General features: G+C 48.7%; 1 protein-coding gene across 1 annotated transcript in view; it reads right to left on the bottom strand.

The window, feature by feature from the left end:
- The window catches only part of dgat1a (diacylglycerol O-acyltransferase 1a), a gene marked incomplete at both ends in the record, with an annotated part of 129003 nt that overhangs the window by 14527 nt on the left and 91566 nt on the right, over window positions 1-22910 (bottom strand). The window lies entirely within an intron of this gene.

The following is a 22910-nucleotide window of genomic DNA, read 5'->3' as shown; positions in this document are numbered from 1 at the left end:
TTTAACTGTATTTAGTATATTCCTTTTGTTTCAATCATTTTATTTAAATCTCTTTTTTCTACTTATTTTATTGCTTGTGATATGCAATTTGTCTACAGAGTCATGTATTTTATAATTAATTTGTAAATAAAAAATATTGTGTTGTCAAAGCACTCTGGGCTGCTTTCTATTGCATGAAGGGTGCTTTATAAATAAAGTGTATTCCTCCTCTAATGGACTCCACCATTACTAAGTTTTACTGGAAGAATAAAAAAGCAAGAATTAATTTAAACACCCTTCAAAAAAACAAAAACCAAGGAGGACTTGAAGCACCTAACTTTCTCAACTACTATCTGGCCAACGAATTAATATACATCTACAAATGGATTCACCCTAGCCAACAATACAACCGCTGGGAAGACATTGAGAAGGACGTGTGCATGGAAATCTCACCACAAGATCTGCCATTCCTTAGCACAAGCATAAAACATCACTGTTGTTTTAGGAATACAGTCATTTCCACAACTCTGACAGCCTGGTGGAAAGCCAACAAAATCACTGGTAACACACTAACCCCCTGTAAATACTAGGGGTGGGGGGAAAATCGATACGTAGTAGTATCGCGATACTTTGCGTGGCAATACTGTATCGATACAGGGACGCCAAGTATCGATATTTAATTATTCATAAAAAATATATACTTTTTTTTTGTATAAGTTAGTTGCATTGTTCATTTCAATACCTGTAATAATAGTACAGTAGTCCACACACACATGTGCATTCAGTTAAGTTGGAATATGACTGTAATACAAACAGTTCAGTTTGTCAGGTACATGCAACACAGATTACAGTGTTTACATCGGTCTGCTTGAGAAAATACCATGTTCTGCAATAAAAATGATTGAAGTGAGATGAACAGACTGAACTTTATTTTATTAGATAAAACATGCTGACAAAGTTTTACTTTGCAGTTGAAAAAGGTAATAAATGAAAATTGAAAAAAAAAAAATCGCAATATTAATATCGCGATATATTTAGTATCACGATACTATCGTATCGTGCCGCAAGTATCGCGATAGTATCGTATCGTGAGGTCTCTGGCGATTCCCACCCCTAGTAAATACCGTAAATCCTCAAATATAGGACGGGTCTTCTATTTACCTCAGCTGCAAAGAGCACCAGGCCTTTATTAGAGAGAGGCTTATATAAGAGGCAGGCCTTAATTTCTAAAAATGACACTCATGGACATAAACATTTTCAGACTTTTATTGCATTATTATTATATATATATATTTTTTTATACGTACATTGTCTGTCTACATTTATTTAGACTAGCATTGGTATTTAAATATTGAGTGCAGTTGAGTAATTGTGGGATTAACGTAATTCACACACTGAAGTTGGAACTGTCTATACTAGGTTGCAGGGTCCGGGGACGATTTAGCGTGTGGTACCCACCTTCTCGACTTCCTCAGTCGAATCGAGTTGTTGACATGCAGGCAATAGCTTTAGCTACTAACGTTATCATAGCATCATGATCTGTAATGAGTCAACTGGACAACGCCAGCCTCTCCTGCCAACGCCATATAGATAGCGGACGTTAACGTTTGCAAACGAAGTCAACGTCATCCAGCTGACACCACAGATCTAGATATTATAACAACGTTAGCTGACGCCAACCAGAGGGAAACATTAATGTACGGTAGTCAGTCGGGAGGGAGCAGGAGCTTGCATTGGCAAGAGTTTCTCTCATTCTATATCACGGCACGAAAAATTAAAAAAATACTTTTTTTTTGCAACCTTATATTGGAGACCGGCCTTTATTTGTCTGCATGCATCAAACCCTCTGCCATTATAAGAGGCCCGTCCTTTAATCGAGTACCCTCCACTATTAAAGGATTTACGGTACACCCCAATCTGGCACAACCCTGACTTTCAACTCGGCCAATCACCCATATACTTCCCAGCTTGGAAACAAAAAGGCATTACTCATCTTCACCACATCTTCACAGACAACAGCCTAATCACTTATCAAGATTTGACTGAAGGATACGGCATTGGGACAGACCAACACTTGCAATTTCTACAGCTGAAATACATTTTTGAATCTAAAATTAACACTACACAGAATGATCTTGAACCACCTCCAATTATATTAGCAATGAATAAAATAACATCACAGAAGAAAATATTTTCAAAAATATACAAAATACTGGCAAGCGCAGACACTACATTCCATCTCCCTTTCACAAAATGGGAACAGGACTTGGCTTTCTCTCCCAATGCCGTATCCTGGTGAAAGAATGGCAGTTTTTCAATGTGTATATAATGTAAATATCTGCAGATGACGGCATCTACTCGTAGATATTAGTTTTAAGAGGACAGTATCAGGCTACGTTTAGACGGAGAGAGTCTGAACAGAAACCGCAAAAGTCGTCTTACGGTTTCACTTTTAATTTTGCGTTTAGACCATCGTTTTCGGATGGAATTCTCCGTGCAGACGAGGCTGTAACGTCTCCAGACGACTGAGCCCCGCTGTCACACGATTGGCGCATATGTCACATGACGTGCTGTGAAGACCCGCCCTACTCTGCCTCTGATTCGCAGACTGTGGGTGGGGAATGTGATTGGACCAAAGCAGAGTCACTCACAGACGGTGGGTCCAGTCACGCCGCAGGACAGATTATTGTGTATTTAAAAGTACTGCCAATGTAGCCTTCAGGTGATTGCCATGGATAGAATCAGACATGCTTTGTTTACGCTTCTAGGCTACTGACGCATGCCTGTGATGTAAGCAGTACACGCGACGAGAGCCTTGATAACCCTTTCGTCATCGTTTTATGTGGTTTGACAGTTTAGATGAGAGCGCAAAGGTTTATCGTTTCTAGGAATTCCACCCTGGAAGGTAGTCTCACTTTTTTGTGGTTTCACCCCGTAAAAACGCCGTTTCCGTATAAACGAAAGGCACATCTGAAAAAATCTTTTTGCGGATTCACCTGCTAGCGTTTCCGTCTAAACGGGGCCTCAGTCACTATGTGTGTCTCCAGCAGATGAGGGCCTTTTATCAGCTGAGCTCTCAAGCCCAACGATAACAGAAGAACCAAGGTCATTGTCTGCAGCAGCACTGGGCTCGTCACATAGCAGTGGACCCACATTATTTAGTGGGTCAAAGATGACCAAAAGTGCCGTTGCCATGGTATCGTGTCACTTAGTAACCAGTCATTTTAATAAAAATAAATAAAGTGTATTATTATTATATTATTTACAATCCTGTTATCACTTATTCACATCTAATCAGACAGCATAGGGAAAAAATGCAAGTCAAGATCAAATCACATGTACATAGGATTGAGATATATTACAGAGGATATTACAACAGTTTGTTTGTTTTGTTTAACCTTTATTTACCCAGGGTAGGTTCGCTGAGCACAGATGCTCTTTTTCAGCTACGCCCTGCTTCACATTCACACAGTTCCATTCACACCTGGGAGCTGCCCAGTACAACCACAGTCTGACACCATTGGCCACTGAGCAACTCCACTGGAGCAGTTGGGGGTGGATCGAACCGGCGACCTTCCGGTCACAAACCCGCTTCTCTAACCATTAGGCCACCGCTGCCCCAGCAGTTAGTTAAAACAGAGATTTAACTAAAGAACACGGTCTATTGGGCCTCATTCAACAATACGTTCTTATTATTTTTCTTATATTCTTGCTTACCTGTCTGTTAAGAGAACAATAAGAAAAGCCACCGCCGGGGCGGTTAGGTGGCCGAGCGGAGACTGCGTTCGTCACCAACCCCGGAGCTGTGAGCTGGATTTGCCTGTTCGAATCCAGCTCACAGCTCCGGGGTTGTCACCAGCTTGGCTGGCCGTCTGCACTAATACAATTGGCTGTATTAGAGGGTGGGAGAAGCTGGCGGGGTGGGTCCGGGTCGTTGTAAACAGCGACTCCTACAGTTCGGTCGGGGCGCCTGCTAAGCGCGGATAGGACTTGAGGGGGATAGTGTGATCCTCCCACACGCTACGCCCTCTCGATGAGAATCCGCTCTGCCAGGTGAAAAGAAGCGGTGATTGGCTGGACGTGTGTCGGAGGAAGCACGTTGTAACTGAGGGGTACAATTCCCTGACTGTATTGATAAGTATGGTATCATTAAACCACTACCGCTTTATGTACTTTAACTACTGGCCACACAGTACATGATATAGATATGATGAACACTTTCCCACCATGAAACCAAGTCCACACAAATGTATAAGTCGAATATTTAATATATAGCAAAGGGTATATACAACGTTCACTTAATGACATTTATGATTTGAATGCACTTGTAAGGCAAATGAGTATTCGTAGGCAAATCAACATTGAATGTCCAATCTCTGGTTACGCAGGAAGCAAGTATACAACCTGGTTCTTTAGGGAACTATAGCGATGGTACTTAATGATTATAGCTGGATACACTAAAGGGGGTCCCGCTGGTTGTAAGTCAGTAGGGGGGGGGGGGGTTAGGAGAGCCGCTGGCGATATCCCATCTGGCCAACGATTTCTTGGGAGAATTCAGAGTGCTGAACACGGTGCCCACAGAACCTTGGTCCACAGATGAATACAGTTGGGCCCTCTTGTAGACGGTAGCTGCCGGTCCACAACGAAGAGACGTGAGGCGACCTCACTCGGGGTAGAGCGCCGTCTCACCTGGACTCCTCTCGGGGGGTAGTTCCAACACTCACCAGTGTTGGCTGTTATCCATGGCATAAATCAAAGCACCCAAAGCAAGTAGATAATCCAAGCCGTGTAGGGCTCGCCGTCGTCCGGGTAAGGTAATCCAATGTGCAGGTCCACTCGTCCTAGCCCAGAACTCCTCGGATGAAAGCACCACACGTGGTCTGCCCAGCCTGGTTAAGACTCTAGATAACGCGAGGAAACGATGGGGGTACTACTCACTGTATAACTCTAACCGAACGATGCACCATACATAATAGACTATTATTAACTTAATAGAAATACGTCCCACTCGACGGTATAGTGCCAAACTATGACAATTCAACTATTAATCCACACGATGTCTCAATGCCATTCTGAGGCCAAGTTGACCATACTGCACCACACGTGTATCGTGGGTGAGGCTTAACGTCTTGCCACTAGGTTGGAGGGTAAAGAACTAAGGGCTAAGGGACTAAAAGAAAGTTCTACTTTACTTGCGCCATATATATATGCGCTGTGAACAAATAGTACCATTCGTATTTCGCCAGACGTATTCCTACGCGGAACCGGGCTAGTAACGACATGTTCGTCGGCACGATTGAACTTGAACCAAGGGGCTTGGCTGCTGGCGCCAAGTTCTTGTCCAATGAGAGAATGAAACTATTATGGGCTGTTAGTAGACTGAAGGGATATTCAGTGTATATGTACAAGGAATATACAAGGGATATCAAACGATATACAAATACTATTAAATATATATCCATAAATAAATATATATATTCGGTTTAATCTGATCCTTCACAACAGCCGCTCCCTAATTAGTCCCACCTAATTAGCTAAGCAGAGACAGATTAACCGCACTGTCTACCACTCAAGGTCCGCTGTAAGGGTCAGTCAACTCACAAAGTCATGGGGTCATGGTCGTCATCTATAGTGTCTGGGAGTCTAGGCAGTTCTATTAGCCTCGCCACGGGTCGTGTGTAAGTTCGCCCTTGGACGAGCACCTCAGCTGCTCGGACCTTGCCATCGGCACCGGTGATCACTTTGCTTACGCGGCCAGCCGGCCACATAGCTCTGGGTAGTGACTGGTCGATAATCATGACGACTGTTCCTTCTGTCAAATTGTCTCTCTCTTTTACCCACTTCTGGCGGGTCTGTAGAGACGGTAGGTAGTGGAGTAGAAAGCTGTTCCAAAACTTGTCAGCTAGTACTTGACTGTACCTCCACATTCTTCGGCCGTTCGCTTCTTCAGGCCTGTACATGGTCTGGGGTAGCGCGGGGTCCAGCCGCCCCATCAAGAGTGTGTTGGGGGTGACTGGGTCGACATATGCTATATCACTGGAGACGTAGCCGAGGGGCTTGGAGTTCAATACTCCCTCGATCTCCGTGAGGACTGTCATTAAGACTTCTTCCGCTACAGTCTGGGCCCCAAGCACGGCGTACAGGGCTGTCTTTATAGAACGTACTTCTCGTTCCCAGGTTCCACCGAAGTGGGGTGCGTTCGGGGGATTAAACTGGAAGTCAATCTGGGATGGAGCGAGGTGGGTCTTAAGTTCTGGGCCCATAGCTTGGAAGCTCTCTCTCAGCTCCCTTTCTCCGCCTTTGAAGTTTGTCCCGTGATCAGACAACAATGTAGACGGTTTTCCTTTCCGTGATGTGAATCTTCGGAAGGCCATAAGGAATGAGTCTGTGCTCATGGTTGGAAGGAGTTCGATATGTATCGCTCTGGTGGTCATGCATTTGAATACAATACCCCACCGCTTCTCGGTTCCTCTTCCTTTCTTTATATACAACGGGCCAAAACAGTCCATGCCTGTGGAGTGGAATGGCTTGTCGCCGAGTCGGAGGCGACAGGGGGGTAGGTCAGCCATCCGGGGTATAGTGGGCTGCGCGCGCCACTTTCGGCAGTCTAGACAGGTTCGCTGGAAGCGTCGCACTGCTTCTCTCCCTTGAAGTATCCAATAGCGACGTCTGATCTCCGCGAAGACTCTCTCTGCTCCTGCGTGGTGTACATCCTCGTCGTATTTCTTTATGATCAGCTCTGTGACCTTGTGTCGGCTGTTCAAGACTATCGGGTACTTAACGTCATCCGGTAGATCGGGGGCTCTCCGCAGACGACCACCCACTCTGATGAGATTATGGGCGTCGCTCTCGGGTGCCAGGTGGAGCAATCTGCTGTCTGATGGGACGGGCTTTCCTCCCTGTAGACAGTCTAGCTCATCGGGGAACGAGTCTCTCTGGGCTCGTTGTAGTAGAAGAAGTTCTGCTTCTTCGTAGTCAGCTGCTGAAATGTCAGTGGTGGGCTGAATCTCTGGGTGGTGCCACAGAAATGTCTTTAGTTGCACACTCTGTAGGGTGAGGCAATCATCTATGTTGGGGTCTGTGGAGGCGACTGTGCTCAGTCCACAGAACATAGGTTTCTTGTTCTCAGCCTCCTCTTTACTCGCTTCCCGTGGGGTGGGCGTAGGCCACTCTTCTTCCGGGAGCTTGAGGAACTCTGGTCCGTCACTGTAGATGTTGTGACGGGTGAGGTCATCTAGGGACATTCCCCGGGTGATGACGTCAGCTGGGTTGTGTTTGGTGTCCACATACCGCCAGCTCGCTGCTTCTGTTAACTCTTGAATCTCGGTGACTCTGACTCCCACGAAGACCTTGTATCTGCATGAATCAGACTTGATCCATGTGAGTACTGTCGTGGAATCTGACCACAAGATTGTTCTGTGCACCGGAATGGTGAGTTCACGTTGGATTAACGTGGCTAGATGCGCTCCTGCTAGGGCTGCGCAGAGCTCTAGACGCGGGATAGATTGTTGCTTTCGTGGGGCTATTCTTGAGCGAGCCAGGATGAAAGCAGTGTGTATCTCTCCTCCCTTCTCTTGGGCACGCAAGTAGGCCACCGATCCATAGGCTACTTCGGAGGCGTCACTGAAGACGTGTAGATCCATCTTGCATGTCTCTGGCCTCACTGTGGGTGGGAAGTAGCTGCGGCGTATATTGACGCCTGGGAGTGAGCGGCGCTCCGTCTCCCACTCTCTCCATGTGGAGGCAAGGGGTGCGGGTATTGGGTCGTCCCAGCCCTGGTCCTTGTCCCATAGTGCTCGTACAATCATCTTTGCCCTGGTGGTGTAAGGTAGAATACATCCCAACGGGTCATATTGTCTGGCGAGTGTTCTGTACACACTCCGTCTGGTGGTCGGTATCGCCGTCGACCTTCCCTGCTCCGTGGTCAGGGGTTTGTGTCTATAGTGGAGCGAGTCTGTTTTGAAGCGCCAGACTAGTCCTAGTGTCATTTCTTGGGCTTCTCCTGGGATTGTCGCCATCCAGGTCTCGCTGCTGGCAGCCTTGTCCGCGGGGGAGAGGCTGCGCAATACGTGCGGGTCGCTGCTGGCCCACTGCCTGAGATCAAAGCCGCCTTTGATCAGGGAGGCGCGTAGCTTGAGTAGGAGAGCCTCGGCTTCTTCTTGAGTCGAAACGCTTTGTAAACAGTTGTCCACGTAGAAACTGTTCTTCACACTGTGTCGGACCTCTTCATCTGCTGCTGGGTCCTCTGCGACGTGTTTCTGCAGTGCAAATGTAGCACAGCACGGGCTGCATGTGGTTCCGAAGGGGAGGACTTCCCATTGGTAGATGGCTGGGTGCTCATCTCCGATCCTCTCTCTCCATAGGAACCGCAGTAGGGGCTTATCCTCCTCCACTAGTCTCACCTGCAGGAACATCCCTTTGATATCCCCGCTGATAGCCACCTTGTCCTGGCGGAAGCGTAGTAGCACGCCTAGTAGAGAGGGGCCGAGTGTGGGGCCGGGCAAGAGCTCTTTATTCAGATTCTGGGATCCGATCTGGTAGCTGCAGTTAAACACAATGCGATCCTTGCCGTTGTGGTGGACCTTGTGGTGCGGCACGTACCATGATTCGGTCGTCTGATCGGCCTCTTTAATGTCAAACTTCATTACGTGTCTCGCTGTGATTAGCTTCTCAATCTCAGCGCGGTACACACTCTCTTGAGCGGGGTCTTTGGCTAGGCGCCGCTCTGTGTTCAATAGATACCGCTCTGTAGCTTCTTTCGTGGCGTGAAAGGTGGGCATTCCCTCTCGCCTCAGGAGTGGAGTTGCGTATCTCATCACTCCGCCGACTGTGACTCTCTTTGTCCCTTGCTCGAGGAGGTTTATGGCGTAAATGTCTTCTTTAGAACGAATGTCTTTCTTTTCGTTCTTAAAGGGCATTGTCTCTAGTGTCCATAGCCTCTCGACATGCTGCAGGAGAGTGGTGTCTTCTTCTGTCACTCTGGAGTGAAGGCAGCTAGTGGCTGCTGTTCGGTTGAGAGATTTAGCGAGGGGGCCTTGTAGTGTCCATCCTAGGCGGGTCTCGACTGCTGCAGGACAGCCTCTGGGTCCTGTATGGACCCAGTCTATCGGGACTATGAGGTCTGCATGGTCGGAGCCTATCAGCAGGGTCGGGGTGGCGCCGTCTATGAGCGGGATAGGTAGTTGACGCAGGTGCACATATTTATCCATCAGCTTGGCGATGGGGTAGGTGTACTGTGATAGTCCTATTTCTTGGCTGGTGAAAGCATTTGTAATCCTATACCGTCGCTCTGGCTGCCCGCTTGCTGCGATAGTGAAGGAGACATTCTCGCCCTTTTTCGTCTTTAAATCTCTTCTTATTGTCCGAATCGTCATTTGGTTCTCGCTCCCCCGCAGTCCCAGCTGGGCCGCGGCGGACGCGAGCAGGAGGGTCTTCTCTGACCCGTCATCAAGGACGGCGTAAGTGTCCATGACTTTATCTTGGTAGCTCAATGTTACACGGACTACCTTTAAGAGCACTTGGGCGCCGCTGCTGCTGGCGGGGTCAATGTACATGACACTTGCCTTTGTGCTGCTCGATGGTGCAGGTGCAGGCTTTCTTCTGTTACTGTCGTGTAGGACATCTAGGTGGGCTCCGTCACACCGACTGCACCTCTTCTTTAGGCGGCACTCGGCTGCCATGTGACTGCGCGCACATCGGTAACAGCGCCTGTTGGACTTTATCCATTGACTCACTTCTTCTGCATTCATCTTGGTGAACAGGTCACATTGTGACAGCCAGTGTTCCTTCTCGCAGTACGGGCACACCATCTTCCACTTCTCTTTCCTCGAGGGGGTACTGTGGTTCTTACTGCTCGGTACTGATTCTGATTGGTGCATGACAGTCACTGATCTTCTTCCATCGTTTATTCTCCTGGGTCCCTCTCTGGAGCTTGGTGTGCTCCGCACGAACGTATCCAGTCGTAAGCTGCCGACTTCTCTCGCCAGGAAGTCGGCTAGATCGAGGAGGGATGGTTCGGGACCGTTAGGATCACGGTGGTCTCTCTGCCGCCTAAAGCGCTCTTGTCTGGCGGGTGGCAGCTTCTCTAAAATCCTCTCGACGTTAGAGTTGGCGTATAGCTCGTGCATACCCTTTTCTCGTTGCGCTCCCAGCATCCCTACCAGGGACTGCACTTTTATAGACAGGTCGTCTAATGAGCGATTGTCTGTTGCTGGGGGTAGGCGGTCAATATGCCTTATCTCTTGGATTACGTAATCCCATATACGTCCATATCTCTGGTCCAGCGCTGCTAGAGCCGCGGTGTATGGGGTCGTAGAGGTGGCATAGGCTAGCGCTATATTGTGCGCTCGGGGTACTTTCAGGTGCTTCAGTAATATTGCATACTTGTGACGTTCATCAACGACATCCACCATCATTGTCTCTAAGCACATTCGGAGCTCCGTGTACTGTGCCCGATTCTCATGGGTGAAGTCTGGGATGGTCGGTGTGGCAATGTATGACGCCGTGGATGGCTGATACATCGGCGAGCGTTGGGGGAGAGGCCTCCTAGGCGAGTCTCCTCTTGCGCCTCTCTGTGGGCTGGTACCGGCAGGGTACCATGGCCCGCTGGTCCAGGTGCTATTCCTCGGGGCTGGTCGTGCGTCGTGCTCACCCGTGAATAGAGTCGGGGGTCTGTAGCGCAGCGCCGCGGGGGTATAGCCTAGGCTGTACTGGACCTCCTGGTCCGGTGGAGTACTGTGCTGTCGTCGGGCTTGGTTCTCCTCCTCTCCCTCTTCTTCTTCTATCAGGTCCTCTAGATCCTGTAGTCGTTTATTTAGCTTCTCCGCAGTGTATGCTGCTCCTTCCTTGTAGCTGGGTCTCGCTTGGACCGGTCGGGGAAGGGGGTCTGCGGGGGGTATAGGCTTGGTCTGTTGGTCAAGTTCAGGGTCGCTTGCTCGGTTAGGAGACGCTGCCCTTGACTGTTGTCTCGACGAGTTCCTTGAACCCCTGGCGGAGGGAGAGGGTGTTGCCTTGAGGATCAGCTGCTCCATTAGTTGCGCTTGTAGCTTGTCGCGCTCGGCTTGTAGTCTGTCGCGCTCGGTTTCGCGCTGGATGAGAGCGAGGTCGCGCTCTGCTTCTCTTTGGGCACCGGCAGCGGCACGCTGGGTGTCTGCTCGATCTCTTGCCATATTCTCTTCCGTCTGAAGGCGTCTCATCTCCAGGCGTATGCGCTCTTCTTCGCTCCGTTGCTGTGTCTGGAGTCGATCGCGTTCACCCTGAAGTCGATCGCGTTCACCCTGGAGTCGATCGCGTTCGGTAGAGGCTGTCAGGCTGACGAGGAACGCCTGTGATAGCATCCTCTCCGCTTCGCTGGGGGAAGACGGTTGTAGAGGTGAGCCGCTCCTGGCGGTACTCGTTGGGGAGTCCTGGAGCTCTATTTCCTCGGCGCTCTCCTCCTCTTCTTCCGTGCAGAGTTCTCTCTCTGTAGGGTTGTCTTCCTCCCGGGGCTGGTCGGGGACTACTTCTTCGGTATTGGCGGGGGGTAAAGGCATGTCAGCTCCCTCCTGGTCCCCACCGTGAGCTTGGTCAGTTACATTAGAACCCACTAGGGCCTCTGTGGTCGGGGTAACCTGGTCGTTAAGGTCAGACATAATTTTACTTTCTACTTTTACCGCGTTTACCGTTTGTCGAAGGCTAGGTAGTTGACTGACAGCGTAATCCTCTAAGTACTGAGGTGTCTGTCGTCTGCGCCGCGGGCGTTCTACGTTAGGAGGACCGTTTCGTGGAGTGTTCATCATAGGCCATTTCAATATTAATAACACTATATTAATATTACACTAGTTACCCTCCGGCTCGAAGGACCAATTGTAACTGAGGGGTACAATTCCCTGACTGTATTGATAAGTATGGTATCATTAAACCACTACCGCGTTATGTACTTTAACTACTGGCCACACAGTACATGATATAGATATGATGAACACTTTCCCACCATGAAACCAAGTCCACACAAATGTATAAGTCGAATATTTAATATATAGCAAAGGGTATATACAACGTTCACTTAATGACATTTATGATTTGAATGCACTTGTAAGGCAAATGAGTATTCGTAGGCAAATCAACATTGAATGTCCAATCTCTGGTTACGCAGGAAGCAAGTATACAACCTGGTTCTTTAGGGAACTATAGCGATGGTACTTAATGATTATAGCTGGATACACTAAAGGGGGTCCCGCTGGTTGTAAGTCAGTAGGGGGGGGGGGGGGTTAGGAGAGCCGCTGGCGATATCCCATCTGGCCAACGATTTCTTGGGAGAATTCAGAGTGCTGAACACGGTGCCCACAGAACCTTGGTCCACAGATGAATACAGTTGGGCCCTCTTGTAGACGGTAGCTGCCGGTCCACAACGAAGAGACGTGAGGCGACCTCACTCGGGGTAGAGCGCCGTCTCACCTGGACTCCTCTCGGGGGGTAGTTCCAACACTCACCAGTGTTGGCTGTTATCCATGGCATAAATCAAAGCACCCAAAGCAAGTAGATAATCCAAGCCGTGTAGGGCTCGCCGTCGTCCGGGTAAGGTAATCCAATGTGCAGGTCCACTCGTCCTAGCCCAGAACTCCTCGGATGAAAGCACCACACGTGGTCTGCCCAGCCTGGTTAAGACTCTAGATAACGCGAGGAAACGATGGGGGTACTACTCACTGTATAACTCTAACCGAACGATGCACCATACATAATAGACTATTATTAACTTAATAGAAATACGTCCCACTCGACGGTATAGTGCCAAACTATGACAATTCAACTATTAATCCACACGATGTCTCAATGCCATTCTGAGGCCAAGTTGACCATACTGCACCACACGTGTATCGTGGGTGAGGCTTAACGTCTTGCCACTAGGTTGGAGGGTAAAGAACTAAGGGCTAAGGGACTAAAAGAAAGTTCTACTTTACTTGCGCCATATATATATGCGCTGTGAACAAATAGTACCATTCGTATTTCGCCAGACGTATTCCTACGCGGAACCGGGCTAGTAACGACATGTTCGTCGGCACGATTGAACTTGAACCAAGGGGCTTGGCTGCTGGCGCCAAGTTCTTGTCCAATGAGAGAATGAAACTATTATGGGCTGTTAGTAGACTAAAGGGATATTCAGTGTATATGTACAAGGAATATACAAGGGATATCAAACGATATACAAATACTATTAAATATATATCCATAAATAAATATATATATTCGGTTTAATCTGATCCTTCACAACACACGTGGTAGCCTCCACTCTCCCAGATGATCTGACTGTGGGGGGTAAGTGCGCAGCGACCAGGAAGGGACTGGGAATTGGCATACGACTAACATTGGGATGGGAGAAAATCGGAGGAAAAATGGAGGGGGAAAAAGATCAATACAAAAAAAAAAAAAAGCCACCGCCACATTCATCAAGCCATTTTTAAAGTCCAAATCTGTTCTTACCCAGGTTTTTTGAATGATGAATCCCACTCATTCTAAACGGGAATGCGCGTTCTCGCGCAAGTCATTTGCATACAGAGACATGCCTTGCAGGCTCATTATAATACGAGAGCTGTGTGCGAACTTGGGTCTGCATTGTATGAGCGGATCCCCCAGCCGTATTCAAGCGCTGGAGCACTTTGCGATGGATCAAAATTAGATAGGAATAAAATGCATTGTCATCATACAGCACCTATAGCTATATAGTGGAATAGACTATTAATATAGTAGTAATATAATAGTAGTTGCGCGTGTAACCTCGGGTTCAGATTCATAACTAGCATAGGAACATAAATAGTTAATGTTAGTAGGTAAGAACTTTCTAGACAGTAAAACATTCTAGGCCCAGACTCCCCAAAACCCCATAGGATTGTGATAATGTAGTCCTGGGATAATATGCACAGGGACGTGCATTAGGATAGAAGGGGAGAATGTAACCCCAGGTTCAGATTCATAATTGTCAGTTACATAAATAGTTCCTGTTTACCATGAGGTCCCACTTCCTGTATATAGCGTATGATGTCATGATTTGAAGGTTCTGGAACCTTTGTGATGTCATCCTATGATGTCATATAGAACATTCCGGAACCTCTTGGTTTCCTATATATTCAGCCAGCTCTCAAGCAGCCAGCCTCTTTCTCCTCAACCACTGGACCCGCAACATCACCCAGACGGACCGGACTAACCAACCGACTGGAAGCCGCAAGTCTCCACCAGCACCCCGGAGCAGTCCAGACCACCCCTCACCAAGCGTGCTCAGCTGGATAGATACCCGATGGCGAGCCAACCCCGGAACATTTGATAAGACTAATGGCAGCCTGATGTGAATACCCATGAGGCTCACCTAGTGCTCAACTATTGCTACACCACTAGTCCGGTAGGATTGAACTGAACAAGACTACAAGGACTTCCAAGGGAGGCAATCCCGTTCACCTTATGTTGTGATATTGTATTTTGTATTTGAATTGATTTAACTGGATATATGGATATAGATATTCTGCCATTGTATGATGTTATAATAGAACCTTCTAGAACATAGAACCTTCTAGAACCGGTTGTGGTGATGTCATAATAGACCTCGATTATCGCCGAATCACTTCCTGGTTTAAAGAGTTAACGGGCCAATTCACCTAATAAGGTATTTGCATTCCCTGATAAACTAATATAGAGTTACCGATGATAACCTCAGAGACGTCTGAATGAACCCCAATGTGTTGATCCAATCGACCTAGGCCTTGATATCGACCTAACCCTCCCGCAAGGAAAGGTTACTGACCTAATCTAAAAGGGATACTTCCAAGCATAAGTTGTACTTTACGTACGTATATATTATTACTGTTTATCTAGCGCGCTTTTAATTAAAACACCGGTTATTGTTATAACTCTGCCTCTGGTCTACAATTCTTTTAATTGTGTATATTACTCCTTGTCGCATTCGAACCTAGAACTGTGCCCGTGGCAAACAGCTGTTACTGGTATTAACACAAGTGCTACATAAATTTGGCGAGCCAGCCAGGAGGAGTATATCACAGTTAACTGGATTATTAGCCTGTAAGGCAGAAGCTTAAATAGCGTGTAGCGATGGAAGTAGTTCAAACTAGCAGAGTGAGACTCCCTAATTCAATCATAGTCCGCGGTATAGACGATATTAACACTGACCCTGACCTGAAGGAATATCTGATGGGACGCGGCACCATTCAGAGGACGTTCTTAGTAGCTCCTGTCGGCTTAGAGCCAGAATCACGGGTTATTATAGAATACGACGGCCCGCAAGCAGTTTCTAATTTCCGACTAACCACGCCCGACGCGAGTTACCTCATTCGAGACTTAGCCAGCGTTTATGACCCTGTAGCCAGTGACATGGTTACACAGACTTTTCTCGCAGACCTAGCGGTGATAGCGACAGAGAGGGGCGAAGCCCTTGAGGAAGTCCTCACGAGAGAACTCGCCACCATCAGCGCCGCCCTCAAACGCCGCCCTCAGCCCGACCCCCACCCCGACGAAGGGACCGGGGGGGACGCATTCAGAATGGACGCCCCACAGGGTCCGGGGCCTGCAACACAAGCAAGCCCCTTACCCTGGACAAGCCGAGTGGAGCCGGTACCCGAGCTCCGCTGGCCTCAAGCACCAGTGCGCCCGCAAGAGAATGCACAACCTGTTCTGACACCCGCTGATGTCAACCCACCAGGGATGCAAAGGATAATTGTGGAGCACCTAATGAGAACCGAAGACGCAGCCATGCTCAGTCAAGCATCCGTGAGAATCAGACCCTTCTCTGGGCGAAGCCCTCCGCCCGACAGAGAAGTAGACTACGAGACATGGCGGAACAATGCGGTTCTTCTCCTCAACGACACAAGAGTGTCTGATGTAAACAAATCCCGGAAACTCCTGGATAGCCTCATGGCACCCGCCAGTGACATGGTAAGACACCTGGAACCTGACTGTCCTCCAGGGGACTACCTGGAGAGCCTCGACGCCGCCTTCGGAACCATTGAAGATGGAGCTGATCTTTTTGCCAAGTACCTGAATACAGTGCAATACGTTGGAGAGAAATCATCAGCTTACCTTCCGCGATTACGGGGGATCCTGACTACCACCTATAGGAGGGGGGGCGTAGCGGCCAATGCCCTCGATCGGCAACTGCTAAGCCAATTCATCAGAGGCTGCAGGGACACCGCCATGCTAACCGAGCTGCAGCTAGCACAGAGAAAGAACAACCCACCTACCTTTACCGAATTCCTCCTGTTAATCCGCACCGCAGAAGACCAGCGCTCTTCCAAAGAATACCGCATGAGACAGAGCCCGAACGTTTCGAGGCCAAGGGTATCGAGTAACGCCCAGGGCAGCTGGACCCAAAGGGAAGAGGAATACGCTCCAAAGTCGATTCCGGACTCCAGCTCCAACTTCCAACGGTTAGAGGGCCTAATTGCAGACTTACAGACACAGATCCTGGGAAGGAGGGACAACCGGAACAGACAAGCGAGGCCAGCTTCCAAGCAAGAAGCCCAGGCATCAGTTAAACCGACGACTAACAGAGGTACTCCCAAGTCCCAAAAGTCGGAGACTCAAAGCCCAAAGTCCTACATAAGCCATAGACCCAGACCCTGGTATTGTTTCAGCTGTGGAGAAGATGGACACATGCGACACCAATGCGAGAGGGAGCCGAACCCCTCTCTGGTGGACTTGAAACATAAAGTACTAGCTGAAAACCAGCAGGTCTGGGACATGAATTTAAACTAAAGACAGTTGCTGCAGAGGGACGAGCAGGAACTGGGGTACGAGAGAGATGTCCCAGACGGCAGTGGCGCGCCTCGGCCACTTATGCCAAAGTGGCGGCCATACCTAAAGGACTGGTTGGAGCCAAATGCACTGCCCACGTAATCCTGGAAGGTAAAGAATGCGGCTGCTTACTCGATACAGGCTCCCAAGTAACAACGATCCCAAATTCCTTCTATCAAGCGAACATGTCTCACCTACCCCTTAACTCCTTATACGACCTGCTGGAAGTGGAAGGAGCCAATGGGCAGGAGATCCCCTACCTCGGCTACGTCGAAACTACAATCACGTTTCCACGGAGCATGTTCGGTGTAGACATCGACATCGCCACCCTAGCGCTGATTGTGCCTGATATGAGCACTACCCTGTCCACAGTGCTGGTAGGCACAAACGCCCTAGACAGCCTGTACCAGCAGTGCACAGATACCCCATCTACGAAATACCAATCCCGGCCCTACGGCTACCAGGTAGTCTTGCGAACCCTTGAAGCCAGACATAAACAGTCTGCGGAGTCCAGCCTGGGCGAAGTGAAACTACATAGCAGAGACCCGGAAACTATCGCTCCAGGGCAGACCAAAGTCCTCGAGGGGGTAGTGAGTTGCCGGGCAACCCACGCAGGAAGATGGGTGATGATAGAGTCCCCAAGGTCAACGGCCTTGCCAGGGGGAATCTTGGTATCAGGTGGCTTAGCAGAGCTACCACGAAAACTGCCACATTGTATACCAGTCCTCCTTAAGAACGAGTCCGACCACGATATTACCCTGTCCCCGAGGGTTGTGATAGCCGAGATACATGCAGTCATGAGTGTCCGGCCGCTCAAGACACTGGACGCAGACCTAGCGACAGACCCTAACCAAACATCAAAGCTCAAGTTTGACTTTGGAGACTCTCCAGTACCTCAAGAGTGGAAAGAGAAGATAACGGAACGGCTGAACTCCATGCAAGAAGTTTTCGCCCACCACGATCTCGACTTCGGATGCACTGACAAGATAAAGCATCACATAAAGCTCAATGACAAGACACCATTCAAACAACGGGCGAGACCGATACACCCGCAAGATATAGAAGCTGTGCGCGCCCACATTCAACAGCTCCTCGACACTGGAGTCATCCGAGAATCTGAATCACCATTCTCGTCGCCAATTGTAGTCGTCAGGAAGAAGAACGGCGATGTCAGGCTATGCATAGACTACAGGAAACTGAACCTCCAAACAGTAAAGGACTCATACGCCCTGCCCAACCTGGAGGATTCCTTTTCAGCACTGACTGGGTCCAAATGGTTCTCAGTGCTAGATCTCAAATCTGGTTATTACCAGATCGAAATGGAAGAAAAGGACAAGCACAAGACAGCATTTGTCTGCCCGCTGGGGTTCTTTGAGTTCAATAGGATGCCTCAAGGAATAACAAATGCGCCAGGCACATTCCAGCGGCTTATGGAGAGGTGCGTGGGAGAGTTGAACTTGAAGCAAACCCTCGTCTTCCTGGACGATCTGATCGTTTTCTCTTCAACGCTGGAGGAACACGAGGCGCGACTCATGCGAGTCCTGAGCAAGCTGAACGAGTATGGGCTAAAACTATCACCCGAAAAGTGCAAATTCTTCCAGACCTCCGTAAGGTATCTAGGCCACATAGTGTCTGAGAAAGGAGTCGAAACGGACCCAGAAAAGACAACCGCACTCACCACCTGGCCAAAGCCAACCAAGCTGAAAGAACTGAGAGCATTTCTAGGATTCTGCGGGTACTACCGTAAATTCGTCAAAGACTATTCCAAGATAGTGAAACCCCTCAACGCACTTACTGCCGGATACCCTCCCATGAAGAAGCATGGGAAAGCTACAGTGACCGCCGAGAAGTATTACGACCCTAAAGCTCCCTTCCATGACAGATGGACCCCAGCGTGCCAGACAGCTTTCGACGCTATCATAGAAAAGCTGACCACTACCCCTGTTCTCGGTTTCGCCGACCCCGAAAAGCCGTACATATTGCACACGGATGCAAGCGCACTAGGTCTCGGCGCCGCCCTTTACCAGGAGCAGCAAGGACAGAAGCGTGTCATCGCGTATGCAAGCCGCGGATTGTCAAAATGTGAAACCAGATATCCTGCCCATAAATTGGAGTTCCTTGCCTTAAAATGGTCGGTAACTGAGAAGTTCCAGGATTACCTCTACGGACGACCATTTCTTGCTGTCACTGATAGTAACCCCCTGACGTATGTCCTTACCACGGCTAAGCTTGATGCCGCAAGCTACAGATGGTTATCCGATCTATCTACCTTCGACTTCCAGCTGCAATACAGAGCTGGGAACCAGAATCAAGACGCTGATGGGCTGTCCCGGCGACCACACAGCACACCAGAGGATGACGCAAAATCGATAAAAGAGATGGAAAGAATACAACAGTTTGCGAAAAGACACCTCCCGGAACCAGAACACACAAACATGAGTGAAGACATCATTATAGCCATCTGCGACAGACACTTAGTTCGCGAAGTGATCGACAACGGTTCTACAGAGACACCATCGAGCCGTGCATCGGTGGGATCACTTGCCCTCCACCCAAGTGCAATCCCAGACAGCTTCCAAGGAGAGGATCAGCTGGGTGGCCTACCCGTCGTTCCGCTGATAACTCCTGCCGAAATGAGAGAAAAGCAAAGAGCCGACACCTGTATCAGTCAAGTACTACAGCTAGTGGAGGCAGGGGAGAAACCTCCTCCACCGACACTCAGAAAGGAAATCCCAGAACTTTACCTTCTACTAAGAGAGTGGAATCGGTTAGAAGTATTGGACGGGGTCCTGTACAGGAAGAGGCAAGAAGGCGCACAGACCCACCATCAACTGGTGCTGCCGGAAGACCTGAGACCTATGGTCTTAAAAAGCCTTCACGATGACATGGGCCACATGGGCGTGGACCGAACCCTAGACCTCGTCCGGAAGCGATTCTATTGGCCCAAAATGGCAGCTGAAATAGAGACAAAGATCAGGACCTGCAACCGATGTGTACGGCGTAAGGTTCCACAAGAGAGAGCTGCCCCGTTGGTGAACATCACGGCCACACGACCACTAGAGTTGCTGTGCATGGACTTTCTCAGCCTGGAACCAGACTCCAGTAACACAAAGGACATCTTGGTCATTACGGACCACTTCACGAAATACGCAGTAGCGATCCCTACCGCCAATCAAAAAGCGCGGACCGTCGCTAAATGCCTGTGGGACAACTTCATTGTCCACTATGGTATCCCGGAGAAGCTCCACAGCGACCAAGGTGCGGATTTCCAATCCCGCACCATTAGAGAGCTGTGTGAGCTGGCCGGCATCAAAAAGATACGAACTACCCCGTACCATCCAAGGGGAAACCCAGTAGAACGCTTCAACCGGACCCTGCTTAATATGCTGGGCACCCTGGAGAATCAGAAGAAGAGCCATTGGCGAGACTACGTCAAACCCCTAGTACACGCCTACAACTGTACTAAGAACGACACTACTGGATTCACCCCGTATGAACTGATGTTCGGGCGACAGCCAAGATTGCCTGTGGACATAGCCTTCAACTTACCTGTCAACTACAAGCCAGGCTCACACTCGCAGTACGTCCGCAGTTTGAGATCGCACCTTGAAGCAAGTTACAGAGTAGCTACAGAAAATGCACAGAAGACGGCGGACCGCAACAAAGCAAGATTCGACAAACGAGTTGTTGAGTCTACCCTGCAGGAAGGTGACAGGGTTCTCGTCAGGAACGTCCGCATCAGAGGAAAGCACAAGCTAGCAGACCGGTGGGAAGCAGATATCTATATTGTAGTGAAACACACTGGACATGTCCCAGTCTATGTAGTGCGACCTGAAACCAGAGATGGCCCACTACGAACGCTCCACAGAGACCTACTGCTACCTTGCGGCTTCCTTCCTACTACCCCTGTGGAAGATGGACCTCCTGTAAAGGTCAAAGCTAAGCGACCAAGAACTCGACAGAACCCAAGAGAAGAAAGCTTGAATGAATCGGAGGGAGAGGACCCAGATGATGACTATCTTGATCTCCCTTATCACTATGACCAGGGAGGTCTAGTGGTGGAAACACGACTCTTTCCAGTGTCCACAGTCGAGCAAGACCCCTCAGACGGAGTCATTATTCCAGAGGGAGCGCCAGATACAGCGGATCTGGAAACTCCCTTACCTGATATGGATCCGGAAGAGGACAACCTCCCCGACCAGACCTTACCAGTTATGAGTTCAGAGGAGAACAATACTAGCATGAATGAACTGGAGACCGAACCCGATGGACCGGGGAATGTCCACAACGATGTGGAAAGAGAAACCGAAAGAGAGGTCATAGATGAACAGCCAAGAAGGTCGACAAGACATAGGGAACCTCCAAAAACCCTGACTTATCACCGACTAGGAAACCCAATAGTGACGATAATCCAGTCAATATTACAGAGTCTAAGCTCAGTAATCGCAGACTCTTTAGGTGACTCTGACTCCCCAGAACCCCATAGGATTGTGATAATGTAGTCCTGGGGTAATATGCACAGGGACGTGCATTAGGATAGAAGGGGAGAATGTAACCTCGGGTTCAGATTCATAACTAGCATAGGAACATAAATAGTTAATGTTAGTAGGTAAGAACTTTCTAGACAGTAAAACATTCTAGGCCCAGACTCCCCAAAACCCCATAGGATTGTGATAATGTAGTCCTGGGATAATATGCACAGGGACGTGCATTAGGATAGAAGGGGAGAATGTAACCCCAGGTTCAGATTCATAATTGTCAGTTACATAAATAGTTCCTGTTTACCATGAGGTCCCACTTCCTGTATATAGCGTATGATGTCATGATTTGAAGGTTCTGGAACCTTTGTGATGTCATCCTATGATGTCATATAGAACATTCCGGAACCTCTTGGTTTCCTATATATTCAGCCAGCTCTCAAGCAGCCAGCCTCTTTCTCCTCAACCACTGGACCCGCAACATCACCCAGACGGACCGGACTAACCAACCGACTGGAAGCCGCAAGTCTCCACCAGCACCCCGGAGCAGTCCAGACCACCCCTCACCAAGCGTGCTCAGCTGGATAGATACCCGATGGCGAGCCAACCCCGGAACATTTGATAAGACTAATGGCAGCCTGATGTGAATACCCATGAGGCTCACCTAGTGCTCAACTATTGCTACACCACTAGTCCGGTAGGATTGAACTGAACAAGACTACAAGGACTTCCAAGGGAGGCAATCCCGTTCACCTTATGTTGTGATATTGTATTTTGTATTTGAATTGATTTAACTGGATATATGGATATAGATATTCTGCCATTGTATGATGTTATAATAGAACCTTCTAGAACATAGAACCTTCTAGAACCGGTTGTGGTGATGTCATAATAGACCTCGATTATCGCCGAATCACTTCCTGGTTTAAAGAGTTAACGGGCCAATTCACCTAATAAGGTATTTGCATTCCCTGATAAACTAATATAGAGTTACCGATGATAACCTCAGAGACGTCTGAATGAACCCCAATGTGTTGATCCAATCGACCTAGGCCTTGATATCGACCTAACCCTCCCGCAAGGAAAGGTTACTGACCTAATCTAAAAGGGATACTTCCAAGCATAAGTTGTACTTTACGTACGTATATATTATTACTGTTTATCTAGCGCGCTTTTAATTAAAACACCGGTTATTGTTATAACTCTGCCTCTGGTCTACAATTCTTTTAATTGTGTATATTACTCCTTGTCGCATTCGAACCTAGAACTGTGCCCGTGGCAAACAGCTGTTACTGGTATTAACACAAGTGCTACACGCGCTTCTGGCCACCTCCCGCAGTACTGTACGTGCTGTACGTACTGTACGTGCAAAATGAATCGTTCCAGCAAAGCAGGCTTTGTCAATACTGAACAATTCAAGAGCCAATCGCACAGTAGGTTGGGAAATACTTAAATGAAAACTCCAACATTTTGGGAAATTAGCTTATTTGCCATCTACCCTGGAGTTAGACAAGAAGATACATACCTTTTTCTTCTCTGTGCATGCAGTAGGAGTAGGAAGACGTTGGGAACTAGGCTAATGGAGGAACCTACTTCCAGTGACTGACGCTAAGCTAGGCTAACAGTGCGCGTCTTCCTACTCCTACTGCATGCATCCTACTTTTTGCCAGGCCATTGTTT

This window comes from Notolepis coatsorum (assembly GCF_963971535.1).
Source record: "Notolepis coatsorum genome assembly, chromosome: 4".
Lineage (NCBI taxonomy): Eukaryota > Metazoa > Chordata > Actinopteri > Aulopiformes > Paralepididae > Notolepis > Notolepis coatsorum.
The sequence above is the reverse complement of the archived record's forward strand: the minus strand, read 5'-3'. Positions and strand labels throughout refer to the sequence as shown.